Genomic DNA, 24284 nt, shown 5'->3' with positions numbered 1-24284 from the left:
ACAGACTCGGGACGGCTAACAACAGCAATAAAACATCATATAATAATAATCCAATACTAAAACAGTTAAAAACCCATTATTATAAAAAACCAAACATACATACAGATATACCATGCATAAAATTGTAAAGGCCTAAGGGGAAAGAGTATCTCAATCCCCCCATGCCTGGCGGCAGAGGTGGGTTTTAAGCAGCTTACGAAAGGCAAGGAGGGTGGGGGCAATTCTAATCTCTGGAGGGGAGTTGGTTCCAGAGGGCCGGGGCCGCCACAGAGAAGGCTCTTCCCCTGGGTCCCCTGGTTGTTAATAACAACAACAACAAACAACAACAACAATAATGAAAACCATCGGAATTGACCAAATGTCCATCTGTCAATTGAAAAAAGCCGCTTTACTAGGATCGGCACACATAATTCGCCGCTACATCACGCAGTCCTAGGTGCTTGGGAAGCGCCTGATTGATGATGAAATACGAAGTCCAGCATGGTGATCTTATTTGCTGTGTTGTACTGACAACAACAACAACAACAACAACAACAGTAGTAGTAGTAGTAATAATAATAATAATAATAATAATAATAATAATAATAATAATAATATCTTGGTCCAAAGTCACCCAGCAGGCTTTCATGGCTAAGGTGTGACTAGAACTCACAGTCTGCTGGTTGCCTGCCTGATGCCTTAGTCACCAATCCAAAGTGTCTTTCATGCGGCAATGTTGCATGCATTTGTGACACCCTGGCACTGATTTGCTTTCCTTGTGTCATTCTACACAACGAGGAAGATGATGTCACTTGGCCATCTTCGATGCCGAGTGAGTACACATGCTGCAACTTCTAGAACTGGGAGTCCTAGAAAACCACAACTTTCACAACCTGGTTGGGAAAAAAAGCAAAGCCATTTTTATTGCAGGCAAGGTCTCTATGGGTTTCCACCCATTCGTTGAGGTCGGGGGAGGCTTGCTATCACCTTCAAGGACCCAGGAGACATGCCTTTTCAATACAGGCAGTCCTTGACTTATGACTGTTCGTTTAGTGATCGTTCGAAGTTACGACGGTGCTGCAGAAAAATGACTTACGACTGGTCCTCATCAGTGTTCCCTCTAATTTTTTGGGGGGGTGGGCGGAAAAGTATAGTGTCTGAGCGGCACTCCCTTCGGGACTGGGCAGCACAGAAATATTAAATAAACAAACAAACAAACAAACAAACAAACAAACAACCCACCCTGTTTTGCCTCAGAGAATTTCAAAATAAAATAGTGTACTGTGTGTCTGTAACAGTGAACTCATAATAGGGCAACTCTGTCAATATCAAAATGCCACTTAAATAGTTGAGCTAGTTTCAAACTAGATTTTGATTTTCTTTCTCTCTTCCTTCCTCTCTTTTTTCTATCTGTTTCTCTCTCTTCCTCTCTCTCTCCTTCCCTCTCACTCTTTCCCTCTCAGCTTCTGGGCAGGTTTGGAAAACTCTGAGTTGATGATGATTTTTAAGTGAGCGATTGCTCACTGCTCAGCTTAGAGGGAACTATGGTCCTCATGCTTCCGACTGTTGCAGCATCCCCTGCCTTCTGGAGGCCCTCTGAAGCCAATAATGGCCTGTTTCTCAACTTCTGGCGGGCCCAGTAGGCTTGTGTTTCGCCCTCCCCAGGCTCCAAAGGCTTCCCTGGAGCCGGGGGAGGTAAAAACGCCCTCCCCGATCCTCCCGGAGGCTCTCTTGAAGCCAAAAACGCCCTCCCAGAGCCTCCACACAGCCAAAAATCAGCTGGCTGGCACATACATGCATGTTGGAGTTAAGCTAGGGCAACAGTTTGCATGTCAGCAGATATGGCTATGTGTGCCATAGGTTTGCCATCACTGATCTAGGCCATTTATCCAATTAAACTCATGATATGACTATTTAACCAAGCTAAACATAGACTTTTTCACCGAACCCATAGAGTTGTTGCTCTGCTTCGGAAGATGTTCGCTCATAGGAAAGTCAGTGTATAATAATAATAATAATAATAATAATAATAATAATAATAATAATAATAAATAAATAAATAAATAAATCCAGCATAGTGATCTCGTTTGCTGTGTTGTATTGACATAATAATAATAATAATAATAATAATAATAATAATAATAATAATAATAATGTGGTGAAAGTGGTCCCAGTGGTACTTGGCATGCTGGGCGCAGTGCCAAAGGATCTCAGTGGACATTTGAAAACCATCGGAATTGACAAAATCTCCATCTGTCAATTGCAAAAGGCCGCTTTACTGGGATCGGCAAACATAATTCGCCGCTACATCACGCAGTCCTAGGTGCTTGGGAAGCGCCCGACTTGTGATGAAATACGAAATCCTGCATAGTGATCTCGTTTGCTGTGTTGTATTGACATAATAATAATAATAACAACAACAACAACAACAACAATAATAATAAGTCCTCTCCAAGGACTCTGTTGCATCTTTGTTGCTCTAATGTCTATTAGAGGTGGTTCATGACCAGGCTACAAGCATCAGGCCAAGACGGCTCATTTGTTTCTTGGGGAAAATTAGGGGGCTCGGCAATCAGTTCGTATTGAGGATGGCTGCGAGGGTCACACAATCGCCATTCACAAACTCCCCAGCCAGTTTCCAACAAGCAAAGTTGAAGGGGGAAGTTGGATTAGTTTGACGAAGGTGTGATACACTATAGCATAAGTTATAAAATTGAGTGTGACTCAATGACTCCGTTGCTTGGTGATGGAATTTGCTATTTCAGTTGTGGTCCGTGGACCTCTGGAGGTCCGTGAGAGGATTTTGGTGGTCCTTGGAGAAATCTTGGGCCAGATAAGGCTGAGAGCAATTCATCCAGTCCAGGAAGAAGAATTTACCTGGTGACTGTACCAAAGTTGCCTAGTCAACTTTCATAATGATTAATAATAATTTATTAGACTTGTATGCCATGTTTAGTACTTCACGTTTAAGGTGGGACTAGAACTCACTGTCTCCTGGTTTCTAGGCCCGGTATCTTAAACCCTACAGCAAACTTCCCATTTAATTTTGCCTCATGGGAGGTGAGAACAGAAAGTTAAATCAGATTTAAGTTTAATCACCTTTTTCAGGCCTGGGTAGCTTTGAAATGAACCCGAGGGGAAAAAGGAAACAAATTCAGAATCGATGGGCCATGTTAGAAGTTAATATGCAAATGCCACATTCATGTAATATTGTCACCCTCTTTTTAAGTAGGCAGCAGTAGAGGTGTATTTTGCCTCACAGAAAAATAAAATATATCCATTTATAGTTGAATGTGCAAAACAGCCTGTGAAATTGATTGTCTATCACTGTTGCTTCCAAAGTGGACAGTTTGATTTCACAGAAGTCTGATTTATTTGGAGTTATATTGTGTTGTTTAAGTGTTCCCTTTATTTTTTTTGAGCCGTGCATTTACCAGGTCTGCACTACTATTACTATTAGTTTTTTCTCATCATTCCTATCACCCTTTTCTTCCCACTTAGGACTGTATGACTGTAACTTGTTGCTTGTATCCTTAAGATTTTTAAAATTAATATTGATTGCTTCCTCGTTGCTTATTTGACCCCTATGACAATCATTAAGTGTTGTACCTCATGATTTTTGACAAATGTATCTTGTCTTTTATGTGCACTGAGAGCCTATGCACCAAAGACAAATTCCTTGTGTGTGCAATCACACTTGGCCAATAAAGGATTCTATTCTATTTTATTCATTGGCATCCTTCAGCATGGAAAGACCATGGTATCATGCTCTGGTTTCCCCAGAATATGAAGCCTGGGTAGTATCTATATAGCTTCTGTGAGCTGCCCCGAGTCTTCGGAGAGGGGCGGCATTCAAATCAAATCAAATCAAATCAAACCAAACCAAACCAAACCAAACCAAACCAAACCAAACCAAACCAAACCAAACCAAACCAAATCCATTAATTAATAAATAATAATAATAATAATAACAATAATAATAATCTAGAAATTCCTTGTGTGTCCAATCACACTTGTCCAAGAAAGAATAAAGAATTCTTCCTTCTCTCTCTCCCTTCTCTCTCTATCTTTTATTTATTTTTTATTAATGTATTTGTCAAACAATTATTGGATGGCAATTTGGCAACATTAGAGGAGTAATGATAAAAAGTAATAATAGAAGACAATAGAACAGTAGGACAGGGATGGTAGGCACAATGGTACACTTATTGCTGCCAACCTGCCTTCCATTGAGGACCTGTAGACTGCACGAGTCAAAAAGAGGGCGGGGAAAATATTGACTGACCCCTCGCATCCTGGACATAAATTGTTTCAACTCCTACCCTCAAATCGTCGCTACAGAGCACTGCACACCAAGACAACTAGACACAAGAACAGTTTTTTCTCGAGCGCCATCACTCCGCTAAACAAATAATTCCCTCAACACTGTCAGACTTTTTACTAAATCTGCACTTCTATTTCTACTAGTTGTTCTCATCATTCCTATCACCCATTTCCTCCCACTTAGGACTGTATGACTGTAACTTGTTGCTTGTATCCTAAGATTTCTATTGATTGTTTCTTCATTGCTTATTTGACCCCTATGACAATCATTAAGTGTTGTACCACGTGTTTCTTGACAAATGTGTCTTTTTCTTTTGTGTACACTGAGAGCACATACACCAAGACAAATTCCTTGTGTGTCCAATCACACTTGGCCAATAAAGAATTCCGTTCCGTTCTATTCTATTCTGTTCTGTTCTCTATTCTTTTTTCTATTCTTATCTTTATTTTCTATTCTATTCTGTTCTGTTCTATTCTATTCTATTCTATTCTTATGCACCATGGTGTTAGGTGTTAAATGTTGTAACACAAACTGGCAAGGCTGATATTTTAACTCCACATCCTTCCTCATCCTTTCTCTATTGTTTTCTTTTTGTTTTGTCATTTTTAATCCCACTGATGATAGAATCCTTTATCAAAGCGAAAGTGGATTCCACCGTGAACCAATTTCCGCCTCGTATTCGCTTGTAAACACTATGAGTCTTCAGAGAGGGGCGGCATGCAAGACTAAATTATTATTATTATTATTATTATTATTATTATTATTATTATTACTACTGCTACTGCTACTACTACTACTATTACTACTACTACTACTACTACTGTTGTTGTTGTTGTTATTATTATTATTATTATTATTATTATTATTATTATTATTATTAGAAAAAGAAACAGAAACATAGAAGACTGACGGCAGAAAAAGACCTTATGGTCCATCTAGTCTGCCCTTATACTATTTCCTGTATTTTATCTTACAATGGATATATGTTTATCCCAGGCATGTTTAAATTCAGTTACTGTGGATTTACCGACCACGTCTGCTGGAAGTTTGTTCCAAGGATCTACTACTCTTTCAGTAAAATAATATTTTCTCATGTTGCCTTTGATCTTTCCCCCAACTAACTTCAGATTGTGTCCCCTTGTTCTTGTGTTCACTTTCCTATTAAAAACACTTCCCTCCTGAACCTTATTTAACCCTTTAACATATTTAAATGTTTCGATCATGTTCCCCCTTTTCCTTCTGTCCTCCAGACTATACAGATTGAGTTCATTAAGTCTTTCCTGATACGTTTTATGCTTAAGACCTTCCACCATTCTTGTAGCCCGTCTTTGGACCCGTTCAATTTTGTCAATATCTTTTTGTAGGTGAGGTCTCCAGAACTGAACACAGTACTCCAAATGTGGTCTCACCAGCGCTCTATATAAGGGGATCACAATCTCCCTCTTCCTGCTTGTTATACCTCTAGCTATGCAGCCAAGCATCCTACTTGCTTTTCCTACTGCCCGACCACACTGCTCACCCATTTTGAGACTACCCCTAAATCCTTCTCTTCTGAGGTTTTTGCTAACACAGAACTGCCAATGCAATACTCAGATTGAGGATTCCTTTTCCCCAAGTGCATTATTTTACATTTGGAAACATTAAACTGCAGTTTCCATTGCTTTGACCATTTATCTAGTAAAGCTAAATCATTTACCATATTACAGACCCCTCCAGGAATATCAACCCTATTGCACACTTTAGAGTCATCTGCAAATAGGCAAACATTATTATTATTATTATTATTATTATTATTATTATTATTATTATTATTATTCACGGCCTTCTTGCTAAGTTTATCTCTCTGCCACCATCCCGCCGGCCTCCCTGCTTCTTTCTTTGAGGCAACCTGTTGCTCCCTCGCCTCTTTCTGGAGAGTGGGGTTTGTATGCTTTTGTGTACGAAAGTGTGGTGTTGTGTGGGGGGAAGGGGAACCACAAAAACCGAAGGTGTTCCGGAAATTTTGTCGATTTGGTTCAGTCACTTCCCTTAGCGAAGAGAGAGAAAATGGCCTCTCCTCCCGAGAGAACCTCCCTCAGTTCTCTCTCACCATGCCTTGAAGATGGGGAATCTCATTTTCAAGGTTTGGTTACCTCCCCCTGTATGTGTGTGTGTGTGTGTGTGTGAGAGAGAGATGATTAGATTTAGATTTAATTGGATGTGTATGCCGCCCCTCTCTGAGGACTCGGGGCGGCTCACAGCATGTACAGAAAACAAGAAACAATAATAACAATCCAATTTATTCCTTAAAAAACAATCTTAAAATTCTAATTAAAAATACTATCAATATCATTCATTCAACAGTCAAACGAAAGCATTCATTAGTCAGGGGGGGAGATCTAAGGAACCCTAGGCCTGGCGGCAAAGATGAGTTTTTAAACTCTTTCGGAAGATGAGTAGGGTGGGGGCAGTACGAATCTCCGGGGGGAGCTGATTCCAGACTCCCGGGCCCCCACAGAGAAGGCCCTTCCTTTAGGTCCCGCCAGCCGACATTGTTTGGTCGATGGGACCCTAAGGAGGCCAACTTTGTGGGACCTCACTGGTCGCTGGGATTCGTGCGGCAGAAGGCGGTCTCGGAGATAGATAGAGGAGGGAGGGGAGAGGGAGGGAGAGAGGAAGGAAAGGGAGGAGGGAGAAGGAGTGGAGAAGAGAGAGAATGAGATAGATAGAGAGATAGAAAGAGAGGGGAGGGTGGGGAAGAGGGGGAGGGAGGGGGAGAAGGGATGAAGGCAGAGGGAGGGAGGGAAGGAGGAGGAGGGAGGGAAGAAAAGAGGGAGAGGGAGGGGAAAGAGGGAGAAAGATAGGAGAGAGTGAGAGGAGGGCAGAGGGAGAGGGAGGGAAGGAGAGAGAGAGAGGGAGGAGAAAGAGAAGGAACGAAATAGAGAGGAGAGAGTGAGAGGAGGGGAGAGGGAAAGGAAGGCAGAGAGGGAGGGAAGGAAGAAACGAGGGGAGACTGGAGGGTGGGTGAGAGAGGAAGAGGGAGGGGGAGAGGGATGAAAGGAGAGAGGGAGAGAGAGTGGGGAAAGATGGGGTGGAAAAGAGGGAGCAAGATAGATAGGAGAATGGGGAGAGGGGAGGAAGGCCGAGAGGTAGGTAGGGAAGTAGGAAGAGAGGGAGGGAGTGGAGGAGGGAGGGAGGAAGAGGGAGAGGGAGGGGAAAGAGGGAGAAAGATAGAGAGGAGAGAGAGGGGTGGAAAGCAGAGAGGGAGAGAGCGAAGGAGGAGGAGAGGGAGGGAAGGAGAGAGGGATGGGAGGGGGAGGAAGGCAGAGAGGGAGGGAGAGAAGGGGAGAGGGTAGGAGGGAGGGAAGGAGAAAGGGAGAGAGAGTGGGAAAGTGGGAGGGGAGAGACAGTAGGAGACAGAGGGAGAGAAAGAGTGACTGAGTGAATGAGTCAGGGAGACATTAAATAGAAAAAGGGAACTTTGTTTAGACTGGTTGATCTGGGCTGCTCTCCCAAATATTTTGTGATTTGCATGTGGGGATATTTCACAAAGGCAGTGACCCAAAGCGAGTCTGCCGTACGAGGAAGTATTTCTAACAATTTTTTCAGGAGGGGGGGCATTGCTTTAAGTAAATAATCCCCCTCCCTCCATCCCCAGTGTGGAACTATCTGCATGGAGGCCTCTTAGAAACATAGAAACATAGAAGATTGACTGCAGAAAAAGACCTCCTGGTCCATCTAGTCTGCCCTTATACTATTTCTTGTATTTTATCTTAGGATGGAGCATTAGCATCCTTGCTCAGAAATACATTTGACTAACTCTGCGAGGACTCGGTGTAGGTAGTCCACGAGTTACGACCACAACAGAGCCCCAAGTTTAATAATTTGGCGCTCCGGTGATCAATGCTCCCTATTGGCTCTGTTAATCCATGTTCCCTATTGCCCATTCGTTAACGCTGTTTTCTCACACAACTTTTCTTGTCGCCATCATTAAATGGACTGCTCTGGCGCTTAAGCGAATAACACGGTCCTTAAGTGAATCGGCTTGACTTTGCTTGTCGGAAAGGTCTCTAAAAGGGAATCAGGCGATCTCCGGGACACTGCGACCGTTATAAAATAGGACTCAGCTGCCGGGTGTCGAAATTTTGAATCACATGGCCATCCCCAGGGGGGAGGCTGCAACGGGCCTAAGCATGTGAGAGAAGACATGGTCCTAAGTTACTTTTTTACCTCAGGGTCATGGTAGCTACAAACAGTCACTAAACGAACCACTGTCATAAATTGAGGCCTTCGATTAGGGTCTTGCTCTGAAACTCTGGAGAACCGCCAATATTTTTTTTTTCAACCAGCCACGGCAGCTGCGGCTTCTAACGTCATCGGAACTCCAGCCGCGCGCCCACCGGTTATTTTATATGTGGGTCGATGTATTTGTGTGTGTGTATACACACACACATCGGGGCCCTCTAACGCTTCCTCCTCCAAACCCAGCAGCCACACCAAAGGGGCACCCAAGCCGTCGAACTCCGCTCTCCGAGGATGGCGAACGTCTTTTAGCATCTCGCTTTCTTCTCAGAGAAGGCCCCAACTTCCGTTTTGGGAAAATAATTTTATTTTTCCTTTGTTTTGCTTCCCCCCACCCGTCCCCGGTCTCCCCTCTTCCCCTCCGGTGTCTCTTCTGCAAGAAGGGAGAGAGAGGGGAGCCTCCCCCACCCGATCGGTTTTCAGGGTTTTTCCACAGCGACATGAACATCGCCGCTGTCTGAGGCGGCCCTGTCTCTCTTTCTCTCTCTCTCTCTCTATTCTAGGCCCGATCCGTTTTAGTTAATCCAATTAGAGTCAGGCGGCTGCACGCGACAGTTACATTGTTTGTTCAGCGCCAGGAACTTTAATAGAGTCAGGATGTGGTTAACGGGTGACAAAAACACACACACATACACACACACAGAGTAAACCCAGAGCAGTCTCTTTCTGTACAGGCAAGTCGAGGAGAGGGGGGAAAACGGAAAAGAGAGGAGAAAAATGCAAAGAAAAGAAAAGAATGGGAAGGAAAGGAAAGGGAAGAGAGGAAACAGACAAGGAGTTCCCACCTGCCAACTGGTTTAATCTGAGGACGGTGATTGTGGCTGGTCCCTGACTTACAACGGCCCATTTAGTGACCCCTCAAAGTTTACCACAGCACTCAATAAATTGACCGGGGTCTGTTTTTCACAGTTATTTTTCACATACTATTATTCACATACTATTTTCGCAGTATTTCCATGGTCATGGGTTCAAAATTCAGATGGATTCACATTTGTGACCGTCGCTGTGTCCCCAGATGATGTAAAGCCAAGCCAATGGGGGAAGTTGATTCGCTTAACAACCGTTGGCTTACTCAGTGATCAATGGCAGTGATCTGCCTAACCGTGGTGGCAACAAAGGTTGTAGAGTGGGGCAGAGGTCACTTAGCCAAGGTCTCGCTTAATGACAGAAATGTCAGGCTCACTTGTCATATGTCGAGGACTACCCATATTGCTTTCGTAGTGTCTTTAATATAATTTAATTCAATTTATTTGACTTCTATGGCCCCCAATCCCGTAGGACTCACAACAATAAAAACAATGCAATAATAAAAAGAAGTTGAACAACTACAGTAAATAAAACCCAATGACCCTAACAACCATTATAAACCATTTTTATACACTGTGGCGAGGGGGGCGTTTGCCCAGGTCCGCCTGGTGCACCAGTTGCGGCCCTATTTGGATAGGGAGTCTTTGCTCATGGTCACTCATGCTCTTATCACCTCGAGGTTCGACTACTGCAATGCTCTCTACATGGGGCTACCTTTGAAGAGTGTTCGGAAACTTCAGATCGTCCAAAACACAGCGATTTTGGGCCTTCCGAGACATGCCCATATCTCGTCATCACTCTACAGACTGTATTGGCTACCGATCTGTTTCCGGACACAATTCAAAGTGTTGGTATGACCTATAAAGCCCTACATGGCATAGAACCAGATTATCTCCAAGACCGCCTTCTGCCGCACGAATCCCAGCGACCGGTGAGGTCCCAGAGAGTTGGTCTCCTTAGGGTCCCATCGACCAAACAATGTCGGCTTGCGAGCCTTCTCTGTGGGGGCCCCGGCCCTCTGGAATCAACTCCCCCCAGAGATTCACACTGCCCCCACCCTCCTTGCCTTCCAAAAGAGGGAAATTGTGATCCTGCTGTATAGAACGCTGGTGGGACCCCATTTGGAATACTGTGTCCAGTTCTGGAGACCTCACCTACAAAAAGATATGGATCAAATTGAACGGGTCCAAAGACGGGCTACAAAAATGGTGGAAGGTCTTAAGCATAAAACTGATCAGGAAAGACTTAATGGACTCCATCTGTATAGTCTGGAGGACCGAAGGGAAAGGGGGGACATGATGAAAACCTTTAAATATGTTAAATGGTTAAATAAGGTTCAGGAGGGAAGAGTTTTTCATAGGAAAGTGAACACAAGAACAAGGGGGCACAATCTGAGGTTGGTTGTGGGGAAGATCAGAAGCAACGTGAGAAAATATTATTTCACTGAAAGAGTAGTAGATGCTTGGAACAAACTTCCAGCAGATGTGGATGGTAAATCTGCAGTAACTGAATTTAAACATGCCTGGGATAAACATATATCCACCCTAAGATAAAATACAGGACATAGTATAAGGGCAGACTAGATGGACCATGAGGTCTTTTTCTGCTGTCAATCTTCTATGTTTGTATGTTTCTAAGTAAAGGACAATTTATTTATTTATTATTTTATTTATTTATTTTGTCAAACAATTATAGGGTGATAATATGTACAAACAAAACATTAGATAAGTAATGATAAAAAGTAACAAAACAAGACAATAGGACAACAGGATAGGCTTTGGTTAGCTTTTGCAAATATTGGCCAACCAATGTTGGCTTGCCGACTAGTAGAAGGCTAGAGGATTAATTTTTGAACACTGTCTGCTCATATTTTTGAGTTGGGGAAAAAATACTTTAAGGCAGGCAAATCAAAGAAGGTTTGTGGGTGGGAAACCAGGTGTAGGTTCTTTAAAGTAGCAAACACAGTGAGCAGAGATCTGTGATGGAGAGCCAAACCTCCCCATTCTGTGCTCAGAATGTCTCGTTCTTTTATCCTAAATATGCCATCTCCTTTGCATTCTGGATTGTAACATCTCAGGGTGGCTAAGAATATAATCCATTTTGTAAACCTGGAATCTGCTCATTTCCCCCCCGCCCCCCCCCTCTAAAAGATTCAAGAGAGACAACTGACATAGAATAGAACAGAACAGAACAGAATTCTTTATTGGCCTCGTGTGATTGGATACACAAGGAATTTGTCTTTGGTGCAGATGCTCTCAGTGTATATAAAAGTAAGGAGAAATTTCCTGTCTGTTGGAATTCAGGGAGATGGCTTGCGTCCAGAAATTGTGGATGCCCCAATACCGAACATTTTAAGAAGTTTAAGTTTATTGGATTTATATGGGGGCGCCTTACAAGACAATATATATCAAAATCCAAATAATTAAAATTCAGTTACCACTAAAAAACTGAAGAACCGATTAAAATACATACTTAACCCTTCAATTAACAAACACACTATACATTCATTGGTCAGAATCTAATAACCCCAAGCTTGGCTCTTACGGAAGGCGAGGAGGGTGGGAGCAACAAGAATCTCTGGGGGAAGCTGATTCCAGAGGGCCGGGGCCCCCACAGAGAAGGCTCTTCTCCTAGGTCCCGCCAAATGACATTGTTTAGTTGATGGGACCTGTAGAAGGCTGACTCTGTGGGACCTAACCAGTCGCTGGGATTCATAAATTTATTTATTTATTTGATTATTTATTTTGTTTGTTAAACATGCACAAGATAGCAGGTATTGGTATAAACATAAACATAAGCGAAGTAGGTACAGAGAGCCATCGTGGGGCTTCCAAGATTCACCCATGTTTCTTCAACACACCGTGGCTTGCATTGGCTGCCGATCAGTTTCCGGTCACAATTCAAAGTGTTGGTCATGACCTTTAAAGCCCTACATGGCATTGGACCAGAGTACCTCCGGAACCGCCTGCTACCGCATGAATCCCAGTGACCGATAAGGTCCCACAGAGTTGGCCTTCTCTGGGCCCTGTCGACTAAACAATGTCGTTTGGGGGGCCCCAGGGGAAGAGCCTTCTCTGTGGCGGCCCTGGTCCTCTGGAACCAATCCCCCCCGGAGATTAGAATTGCCCCCACCCTCCCTGTCTTTCGTAAACTACTCAAGACTCATTTATACCGCCAGGCATGGGTTGAGTTGAGATATTCCTTCCCCCTAGGCCATTACAAGTTATGCATGGTATGTTTGTGTGTATGTTTGGTTTTTATAAATAAGGGTTTTTAGCTATTTTATTATTGGATTGTCACATGCTGTTTTTATCATTGTTGTATGCCGCCCCGAGTCTACGGAGAGGGGCAGCATACAAATCCAATAAATTATTATTATTAATTATTATTACAGGAAATTCAGAGAAAAGGACAGTAAGACAGGAACGGTAGGCACAATGGAGTGCTTATGTGGGTCCTTTACAGACCTCTTAGGAATGGGGTGAGGTTGACCATAGCCAGTCTAAGATTAAAGTTTTGGGGGTTTGGGGAAGAAACCACAGAGTCATGTAGGACATTCCAGGCGTTGACCGCTCTGTTGCTGAAGTTTTATTTTCTGCAGTCGAGTGTGGAGCGTTTTACATTGAGCTTGAATCTATTGTGTGCCCGTGTATTGTTGCAGTTGAAGCTGAAGTGTTCATGGACAGGTAGGACATTTCAAGCGAACCAAATTGGAAGTTGCAGGGAATTAGGTTCAATAGGTAGATAGCTGGCATTCGAAAACCAACATGGAAAATTGTGGTTGTCTCTATTGTGGTTAAGCAACCCTGAGTCCCTTGGGAATGGGCGGAATACAAATTAAATAAATAAATAAATAAATATTTTAAAAATGGAAGTGGTTGACATCATGGTTATCGATAGGAAATACTCATATTTTGTGGTTTCTGAGTTTCTTCACATTCTGTTGCAAGAATGTGAGAAAGAGGAACAAGGAGGGCCTTTGAATTGTGGCTCAGACAGGCTGACACCATTAATAATAATAATAATAATAATAATAATAATAATAATAATAATACAACAAAATCGGAAGGGACCTTGGAGGTCTTCGAGTCCAACCCTACTACTTCAGACAGATGGTTATCCAACATCTGCTTAAAAACTTGTGAAGTTGTGAACTGTTGGGACATTCACAACTTCTGGAGTTGGGACATTCACTAAAAAGTGACAACTTTTCCGAAAATACCCCGAGTGCAGAAAGAACCATCAATCCAACCAATGATTTATATATTTTCTCTTCGTACACAATAAGTGCTTTTAGTGAACAGAGTACTGTCTGAGTCAATTTGTTTGCATGACAATATTAAACTCCTAATTTCTACCTCTATTGTCCAGCCATTCATAAAACAGATCCCAAGTTCCAAAATATTATCTGTCTTCTTCTTCTTCAGTGTTAATCTATCCATTTCCACAATCTAATAGTTTTTAATTATTTCTTCTTCTGTGAGTGCTTCCTAATTCTTCCAGTGTTGCACAAGTACAATTCTTGCTGCTGTAATATTAAATATACATTTCCTTTATCATATTTATCTGGTAATGTGCCTAACAAAAATAACTTACTGCTATGTATGAGTGGAAGAACACAATTATTGTACATTTAATAAACGGAACAATAGTGAGAGTAAATCAATGGGTTGCTCTAGATTTGGTCTGGTTCTCTGAACCAGTAGCAGCAGTGGCGGGAGGCTGGGCCCACCCACCCAGTATACCCCTGCACATGAGTGAGCCGGGGTGGCGCAGCAGGTAGAGTGCTGTACTGCAGGCCACTGAAGCTGACTGTAGATCTGAAGGTCAGTGGTTCAAATCTTATCACCGGCTCAAGGTTGACTCAGCCTTCCATCCTTCCGAGGTGGGTAAAATGAGGACCCAGATTGTGGGGGCAATAGCTGGCTCTGTTAAAAAGTGCTATTGCTAACATGTTGTAAACCGCCCTGAGTCTAAGGAGGAGGGTGGCATAAAAATTGAATGAATGAATGAATGAATGAATGAATAAATAAATAAATAAATAAATAAATAAATAAATAAATGTGTAGATGTGTCATATGTGCACATGAAACGGTAGCAACGGGTTTTAGAAACAACTCCTGGAGTAAATGCAATACACTGGATTAGTTTGTTGCGTGGATTAGTTTGTTGCGTGTATTTAGGCAATGTGTTTGAAAAATCTCTGATTGAATGGGTACAGGTAGGATCAGTGAACAAAATTTGAAAAATATACCTTGGCTTTATGCTGGGTAGGGGTGTATAAACAGGATCTTTTATCTTCCATTTATATGTATAAAAGTCTTTGTGGATCCAGAGAAAGCTTTTGATAAAGTAAATAGTCTTGAGTTATGGAATGCTTTCTAGGAGCATGGTGTTGAGAAGGGATTGCTGAATGTAACTGAAATTTATATATAAAATTTATCTGGCCATTTCATCAATAAATTACAAGATTAATCTGTTTGAGAATTCATGGAATGCTTAGTGAGTCTTTAGCTCAGAATACAGAAGGGAGTAAGAAAAGAATTTGCAATTCTCCTTATTTTTATTTGTGAATTAGATTTTAATCCAATCTTTATTATTTTATAGGTAACATATTTAATAATCCCTCCTCCTATTTTTCCCACAACAACAATCTCGTGAGGTGGATTAGATTGAGAGAAAGGAACTGGCCCAAAGTCTCAAATTAGCTTTCGTACATAAATTGAGATTAGAACCCACTGTCTGTTGGTTTCTAGGCCAGCACTTTATCTCCACAAAACCGGCTCTCTTATTTGTTCAATGATGCACTCATTCATCCTGAATGAATAACCATCTCAAGAATCTTATAATGATGCTGGGGATGTGTCAGTTGAGGATGTGAACGCATCTGTACTTTTGAACACAAATGATGCAATGCTGGCTGAGAACTCAAATTTTGCAATTTGCAGCAAATATTGAAAAGGTTGCATGATGCAAGGACGGGTCTGAAAACTAATGGTTTGTGGATTAATGAACTTGTGTTTAACAGGAAAACAGAATAAACAGTTGCAAGTTATATGGACATGGCAAACAACTTAAAACAAGTAGATCGGGTTGTCACCCCTGTTAAAATGTTTATTAAAGAAGGGCAAATGAATTGAGAAATACTAGGAGAGGCAAACACTAATACAGATAGTCCTTCCCTTTCGACCAATTGTTCAGTGACCCATCAAAGTTATGAAGGATCTCTCTGGAGAGATGCTTTCAACCTAGATTCAACAGTTTAATTTAACCACTGCAAAAGAGGTTGTTGGTCACCTGACCGACCCATGGAATTCTCAACTCACAATCAGGAGGCTGTGAGTTCAATCCTAGGCAGAGGCTGATATTTATCTCTGGGCACAATGAGAATATATTCACTGAACAAAACTCCGCATTGGTGACCAGAAGAGCATCCAGCCATTAAACACATTGCCCAGACTCCACCCTGCAAGGGATTAAAAAGGTAAAGGTTTCCCTTGTACAAACTTGAGTGTAAAAAATATGACTTCAGTAACCGAGTTGTCGAAGTGTGGAACTCATTACCGGACTCCATAGAGTCATCCCCAAACCCCCAACACTTTACCCTTAGATTATCTACGGTTGACCTATCCAGATTCCTAAGAGGTCAGTAAGGGGCAAGTACAAGTGCACTAGAGTGCCTTCCGTCCCCTGTCCTATTGCTCTCCTATATCTCCTATACCTTTCTTCTATTCCTATATCTCTTCTTCTATTCTTCTATTCTTTCGTTCTATTACTATATCTTCTTTTCTATTTTTTCATAGATATATTTTACTGTGAGTATCTCCTCTATAACCTTCATAATGTATTTCACTATGTGTGTGTGTGTGTGTGTGTGTGTATATACAGGGTATATATATATATATATATATATATATATATATATATATATATATATATATATATATATACCCACTAAATCCCTCATTGTGTATTGGACAAAATAAATAAATAAAATAAAATAAATAAAAATAAATAAATAAAATAAAATACGTGCTAGTTGTTCCTGACTCTAGGGGGTGGTGCTCATCTACATTTCTAATGGACTGGACTGGACTGTTGTCCAGTCTCCATGGTCAAGTAGCTGGCATGATTAAACTCCAAAGGCGCACAGAAAGCTGTTACCTTCCCACCAAAGGTGGTCCCTATTTTTCTACTTGCCTTTTTAACGTGCTTTCGACCTGCTACATTGGCAGAAGCTGGGACAAGTAATGGGAGCTCACTCTGTTATGCGGTACTAGGGATTCAAACTGCCGAACCGCCGACCTTTCAATCAAGAAGCTCAGCATCTTAGCCACTGAGCCACCGCGTCCTTGGATTATGCGTCCTTGCGAGGGATGACGAGGTCGTTAAAAGATGGACCAGATTACTTATTGGATTGTCTTTCCCTCACGTATCCCAGTGACTGGTCAGGTGCCACAGAGTTGGCCTTCTCCAGGTCCCATCGGCTAAGCAATGCTGTCTGGCGGGACCTAGGGGAAGAGCCTTCTCTGTGGCAGCCCCGGCCCTCTGGAATCAACTCCCCCCTGAGATTCGTACTACTCTCTTAGCCTTTTCTTAAGAACCATTTTCTACTTAAGAACCCGAGCCCGTAAAAATTTCCCAGGAAATTTGAGTGTGGCACAAAGGCCAGTTTCCTGCCATTCCCCCTTTAATCCCGGCCATCTCGGGCTTTTCTGGGCTGCCAGAGGAGCCTTTCGGTGGTGCTTAAGGAGGCTTTGGCAGTCCAGAGCGAACGAAGCATTTTCCTTTCTCTGGGCACTTGGAGAGGGAATAAACCTCTGCCCAGAGAAAAGAAACACTCCCTTCGCTCTGGGCAGCGACTGTCCTCTTCCTCCTCTTCCTCCTCCTCCTTCCACCCAGATTCCGAGCTTTTATTTCCTTCCTAATAGGTTTGCATGCATTATTTGCTATTACATTGATTCCTATGGGAAAAATTGCTTCTACTTACAAACTTTTCTACTTAAGAACCTGGCGACGGAACGAATTAAGTCCTTAAGTAGAGGCGCACTGGAGTGTAAGACCCACCTTAGTTTTGGGGGTGGAAAATACGGGGGGAAAATCTACTTCACCTTTCCTTCTGAACCGAAACTGGGTCAAATCCAAAGAAGACCTGGAATTGGATCTAAAGCAACTTGACTTGAGGGTGGAAAACAAAAACGTTTTCATTTATTGCCATTGTTTTTTTTTAACTCTGGCCAGCTGTGTCTGAAACGAGACCTTTATCGTAATCCAGCAACCCTCCCTTGCATTCGGTGTAGGTTGCCCTAAAGGATCATCTGTTGCCAGATCTGCTTTTTTTGGAGGTTGAAGTCGATCCAAAATGCAGGTGCCGTAATGTTCTGTCTGTTTGGCTTGCACGGATCACCAGTTTGTTGAGCACCAGGTGCTGATTACAACCTTTGAAGTCCTAAATACTTCTTTCCTCCCACTTAAAACCAACATTTATTAATATAAGGATACCGGCTCGGTAATTGTCCATGAGAAAATGGCCTTGGTATTTTAATTGATGCGATCTTACATCATTAGAAATATCATTCCCAAACTGCAGGGTTGAATCACGGAGGTTTATCCTGCATTGGCAAGGCCCTACCTGAAGAATGACACCTGTTCAGGTTAGCGACATTTGAGAAATATTCAGAGGTTTAGGATAGGGAGGTGGTCAGAAAATGGCACCCAATGTGCCTGATGGAGAGAGAATAGAATAGAATAGAATATAGAGGAGAAATAAAGTAGAATAGGAATAGGAATAGAATAGGTTTATTGGCCAAGTGTGATTGGACACACAAGGAATTTGTCTTTGATGCATCCACTCTCAGTGTACATCAAAGAAAATATACATTTGTCAAGAATTATGAGGCACAACACAATGATTGTCAAATAAGCAATGAAAAAACAATCAATATTAATAAAAATCTTAAGGATGGAATGAAATGAAATGAAATGGAATGGAATAGAATAGAGTAGAATTCTTTATTGGCCGAGTGTGATTGGACACACCAGGAATTTGTCTTGGTGCATATGCTCTAAGTGTACATAAAAGAAAAAGATACATTTGTCAAGAATCAAGAGGTGCAACACTTAATGAGTGTCATAGGGGTCAAATAAGCAATGAAGAAACAATCAATATTAATAAAAATCTTAAGGATGGAATAGAATAGAATAGAATAGAATTCTTTATTGGCCAAGTGTGATTGAACACACAAGGAATTTGTCTTGGTGCATATGCTCTCAGTATACATATAAAAATATACATTTGTCAAGAATCAAGAGGTGCAACACTTAATGATTGTCATAAGGGTCAAATAAGCAATGAAGAAATAATCAATATTAATAAAAAATATTGGGATACAAGCAACAAGTTACAGTCATACAGTCACATGTGGGAGGAAATGGGTGATAGAAATGATGAGAAAAACTAGTAGTAATAGTAATGCAGACTTAGTAAATAGTTTGACACTGTTGAGAGAATTATTTGTTTAGCAGAGTGATGGCATTTGGGAAAAACTGTACTTGTGTCTTGGTGTGCAATGCTGTAGTGACGTTTTGAGGGTATGAGTTGAAACAGTTTATATCCAGGATGCGAGGGGTCAATAAATATTTTCCCCGCCCTCTATTTGACTCGTGCAGTATACGGATTCTCAGTGGAAGGCAGGTTGGCAGCAATTGGTTTTTTCTGCAGTCCTGATTCTCCTCTGAAGTCTGTGTCGGTCTTGTTGGGTTGCATTGGGTTTGTTCTTGAGAGGAGATACAATCGCACACTACTATTCCATGCAAATAACCAGAGGGTCTTGCAAATAGCTAAAGCAACCAATTTTATTGTTCTGTGCCTTCTATGTTACAATAATTTTGCTTGATTTTCCCTTGGAATGACCAGATAAGGCTTCATGGATCTTGGGGGAAGTCAAGCTCATGCCTTTTGTGATTATGCAAGGATTCTAAGCTAGGTTGCTCCCTTGACTCCTCCTTCCAGCTTAGCTGCTAGTTTTCGGACATCTTCACATTCATTATTATGTAGCAGAAGTCTTCTCAATCCAATGTGCAAACTAGGGATTAACGGTTTTAAGTTTGTAACTGGTCCTCGATTTATGGCTATGTGAGGTAGTTGTCAAGGAAGTTTTGGTCTCCTTCTATGACCTTTCTTGCTGTAGCTGTTAACTGAATCTCTGCAGCTGTTGAATTAGTAATGTGTAAAATCTACAATTGTGTGTAAATGGACAAGCTAACGATGAAGCTGAACGACCAGAAAGAATGTTATAACACCTGGACTAATTGGTACAAATGGATACAAAAAAGAAAGCCAAAAAATCAATAGCAGATGGACGCGGAAACAGAAAAATAATTGTATATATTTAATATGTAAACTAAAGAATATATTTACTTATTTACTTATTTACTTGATTTATATGCCGCCCCTCTCTGAGGACTTCATATTATTATGAATATAAATGTACGGATGTTGATTTACCTGAAAATATTAAGATGCAAATTCATAAAAATCAATAAAAACTGTGGCTAATATGATCCAGTTGAATGGCTGTAAATTGAGAACAACCTATATAGGAAAAGTGATTTGATGAGAAAGTTAATAAAAGTTTCTTAATAGTAAGGGCAGTTTCCCAGTGGGGCCAGTGACCCATAGATAGTTGTCAATCCTATATTGGGATTCCAGAGTTTTGACGCGTGTCCATGTTTGGAGATTGGGACTATTTTTGTATTCATATATTTTATTTGGCTTATAAATGACTCAAATTGTGTCCAGCTCTGAGCTGTTTAAGACTTTCAAACCGTAATATGATTAAAAATGAAAATCACGGCAGCGTAAAAAATATACCGTACTTTTTGGAGTATAAGACTAACCTTTTTCCTCCCTAAAACAGGCTGAAAATTTGGGTGCGTCTTATATTCTGTAGCTTTTTCAAAGCTTCTTTTTTTTCCAGCCCTAACAAGGTGTTAATAATCTTCCCAGCTCTTACACCCTTGCAGGATTTTTCATTGCTACTTGCTCCAAATAAGGTTTTTTTCAGCCCAAACCAGGGAATAAAATAATGTACTGAAGCTGACCAGACTAAGGATGCTAGCCAGATGAATACCTGGTTGGTAGATTTTTCTCCCCTTATTTTCCTCCCCCCAAACTAAAGTGCATCTTATACTTTTATACATCTTATACTCCAAAAATTATGGTAACTCACTCCAGCATTGGGAGAAAAATACATAACCCATATCCCAAACCATTTCTTGGGCCTATGATGGGAACATTGGCTCTTTATAATTGTGTGAAATGGACTTTTTAATAATTCAGGTATCATAGAAGCTAACATAGAAACATAGAAGATTGACGGCAGAAAAAGACCTCATGGTCCATCTAGTTTAGGATGGATCTATGTTCATCCCAGGCATGTTTCAATTCAGTTACTGTGGATTTACCAACCACGTCTGCTGGAAGTTTGTTCCAAGGATCTACTACTCTTTCAGTCAAATAATATTTTCTCACGTTGCTTCTGATCTTTCCCCCAACTAACCTCAGATTGTGCCCCCTTGTTCTTGTGTTCACTTTCATCTTAAAAACACTTCCCTCCTGAACCTTATTTAACCCTTTAACATATTTAAATGTTTTGATCATGTCCCCCCTTTCCCTTCTGTCCTCCAGACTCTACAGATGGAGTTCATGAAGTTTTTCCTGATAGGTTTTATGCTTGAGACCTTCCACCATTTTTGTAGCCCGTCTTTGGACCCATTCAATTTTATCCTGGTGGTCACATAGAAACGAAATCTTTGTGGTTCTTCCTTCACTCTGGAATTTCTTACGTCCCACTTGCTTTTGAAAATTTAACGCTTGACAAAAATGTAGCTTTGGTGTCTTGCTTCATCTGCTGGTTTGGATTAATGGAAAACCGAATACAACTTCGCTATCTAATGTAGAGCTAGTCTTCAATGTTAAGCTCAGATTTTAAGTTGCTGAATGAGGAATTTGTTAAGTGAGTTTGGCCCCATTTAACGAACTTTCTCACAACAGTTGTTAAGTGAATCACTGCAATTGTTAAATTAGCGACATGGTTTTTAAGCAAATTTGGCCTTCCCCTTGACATTGCTTGTCTCAGAAGGGGGAGTCCCATGACCGTGGGATACTGCAACCATCATAACTGTGAGTCAAGCCTCTGAATTTAAATGACGTGACCATCGGGGTGCAGCAATGGCCATTAAGCACGAAAAAGGGTCGTAAGTCACCTTTTTCAAGGCTGTTGCAACTTCAAACAGTCACTAAGTGAATTGTCGAGGACTATCTATGTTTGAATTAGCAATTTTCATTGCTAGGAGCACCTTATAAGTAACACAGTAGGAAAAGTTAAGTAGTCTAATCATTTTTTTCAAGCAGAATGTTTGATAAGAAATAAATAATATCTAAAAAAATAGCCAAGAGCCATTGATATAATGATCAAGGCATAGAAACATAGAAGATTGATGGCAGAAAAAGACCTCATGATCCATCTAATCTGCCCTTACACTATTTCCTGTATTTTATCTTAGGATGGATCTATGTTTATCCCAGGCGTGTTTAAATTCAGTGGCTGTGGATTTACCAACCATGTCTGCTGGAAGTTTTTTCCAAGGATCTACTACTCTTTCAGTAAAATAATATTTTCTCATGTTGCTTGTCATTTTCCCCCCAACAGCATCAGGCTACAAACCAGGAGACCATGAATTCTAGTTTTGCATGGGCAAGGTCACCTAGTCATATATCTAAATAACATCAACAACAACAACAACAACAACAACAACAATAATAATAATAATAATAATAATAATAATAATTTATTAGATTTGTATGCCGCCCCTCTCCGAGGACTCGGAGCGGCTACATATAATAATATATCTCTATATATCTAATATATCTCTATATTTCTCTATCTCTATAATTTCTATCTCTCATCTCTATCTCTATCTCTATCTCTATCTCTATCTCTCTGTCTGTCTGTCTGTCTGTCTGTCTGTCTGTCTGTCTGTCTGTCTGTCTATCTATCTATCATTTATCTCTATCTATCTATCTATCTATCTATCTATCTATCTATTTATCTATTTATCTATCTATCTATCTTCTGGGTGAAACTATAATATGGTTTCATTGAGGGAATACAATGTTCAGTCCATAAAACAACATTCTTTAATTAAGTTGTGCTTTCAGGTTTAATATATTGTGCAAATCTCTCAGACTTGATTTCATTATTCTATTCTATTCTGTTCTGTTCTCGACTCCACTCCACTCCACTCCCTCATTCCCTCATTCTATTATTATTCTGTTCTTCTATTTTTCTATTCTCCATGGGCTTTCTGGCTGAGAATGATGGGGCCGGAGACTCCAGCTTTAAATCACTTCTAAATTCCTTGGATCAGATGATTTCAAGAGGGGCAACTCTTGGAAGCCCAGAAACCGATGCCGTTAATCTACTTAAAAAGTGGAGCTGTAGAGAGCGTGGCATGCAGGCGGGCTATTAAACTGAGTACCGTTCAGACTGATGGAAGACCAAGGGGCTACGAAAACCTGAGAAGATGGGTCGCTAATTGCCCATTTGTTAAGGGCTGCTTTTACAGAAAGGGACGGGGAAACAAGATGAATTGGGGAGGGCTTGAATCACCTCCTAAAACTAATCAATATCAGTGCAACCGGGTGGGAGGAAGGCCAGATTAAATGGGAGGTTGTGTGTCAGTCTAATATCTTGACTGCTGTTTATTTAGGTCAAGGAAGAGATCAAGTGGCACAATAGCTTCACGCTTTCCTAATACGTGTGTTTCAGTTTCAATTGTAAACAGAGAAGCAGGAAGTCCTCCAATTGTAGCAATAGCAATAGCATTTAGACTTATATACCGATTTGTAGTGCTTTTTGCAGCCCTCTCTAAGCGGTTTACAGAATCAGCCTATTGCCCCCATTAATCTCGGTCCTCATCGAAAGAATGGACGGCTGAGTCGACCTTGAGCCAGTGGTGAGATTTGAACTGCTGGACCAAAGCTAGCAGTTGAAGTAGCCTGCAGTGCTGCACTCTAACCACTGCACCCCCCCCCCCCGGCTCTTTATAGCCACAACAGAGCCACGCATGAGTGAGATTTCAGCGATTTTCACTGATATTTTTGCTTCTGCGCATGCACAGGAGCAAAAAGTCGGCGGGAATTGCTGAAATCTCGCTCAGATGAGCGTCGTCACACAAAATTGTCATTTGCCGCGCATGCGCAGAAGCCAAAGCTCATGTGGGGGCCTGTGGGCATGCACAGATGTGTACATAAGAACATAAGAAGAGCCCTGCTGAATCAGGCCCAAGTCCATCGAGTCCATCATTCTGTGTCACACAGTGGCCCACCAATTGTCCATGGGGATCTTGAGCAGAAAGAGAAGGCAAGACCCTCCCTTTCCCTTGACCCCCAACAAATGGTACTCAAGGGAATCCTGCCTGCCTCAACCAACATAGAGGCGGCACATGGACACCCGTTTCAATAACCACCTATGATACACTTGGCATCCATGAATCTGTCTAATCCTGCCTTGAAACTATCCAGGCTGACAGCTGTTACAACCTCTCCATCAACCAACGACCCTCTGGGTGAAGAAATATTTCCCTTTATTGGTCCTCACTTTCTTACCTGTGAGCTTTGGGGAGTGCCCCCTCGTCCTAGTATTATGTGATAGTTTAGAGAAAAGAATTTTTCTCTATCTACCTTTTCTATCCCATGCATGATTTTATACACTTTGATCAAGTCACCCCTTAAACACCGTCTTTCAAGGCTGAAGAGACCAAGGCGTTGCAACCTGGTATCCTAAGGGAGGGGCTCCATTTCCTTGATCATTCTTGTTGCCCCTTTTTT

The 24284-nt window shown here is 41.5% G+C and overlaps 1 protein-coding gene across 3 annotated transcripts in view; it reads left to right on the top strand.

Annotated features, from left to right (window-relative positions):
- GATA3 (GATA binding protein 3) overlaps window positions 1-24284 on the top strand; it is a 77456-nt gene that overhangs the window by 16156 nt on the left and 37016 nt on the right. The window lies entirely within an intron of this gene.

This window comes from Erythrolamprus reginae, chromosome 6 (genome assembly GCF_031021105.1).
Source record: "Erythrolamprus reginae isolate rEryReg1 chromosome 6, rEryReg1.hap1, whole genome shotgun sequence".
Taxonomy (NCBI): Eukaryota; Metazoa; Chordata; class Lepidosauria; order Squamata; family Dipsadidae; genus Erythrolamprus; species Erythrolamprus reginae.
The sequence above is the reverse complement of the archived record's forward strand: the minus strand, read 5'-3'. Positions and strand labels throughout refer to the sequence as shown.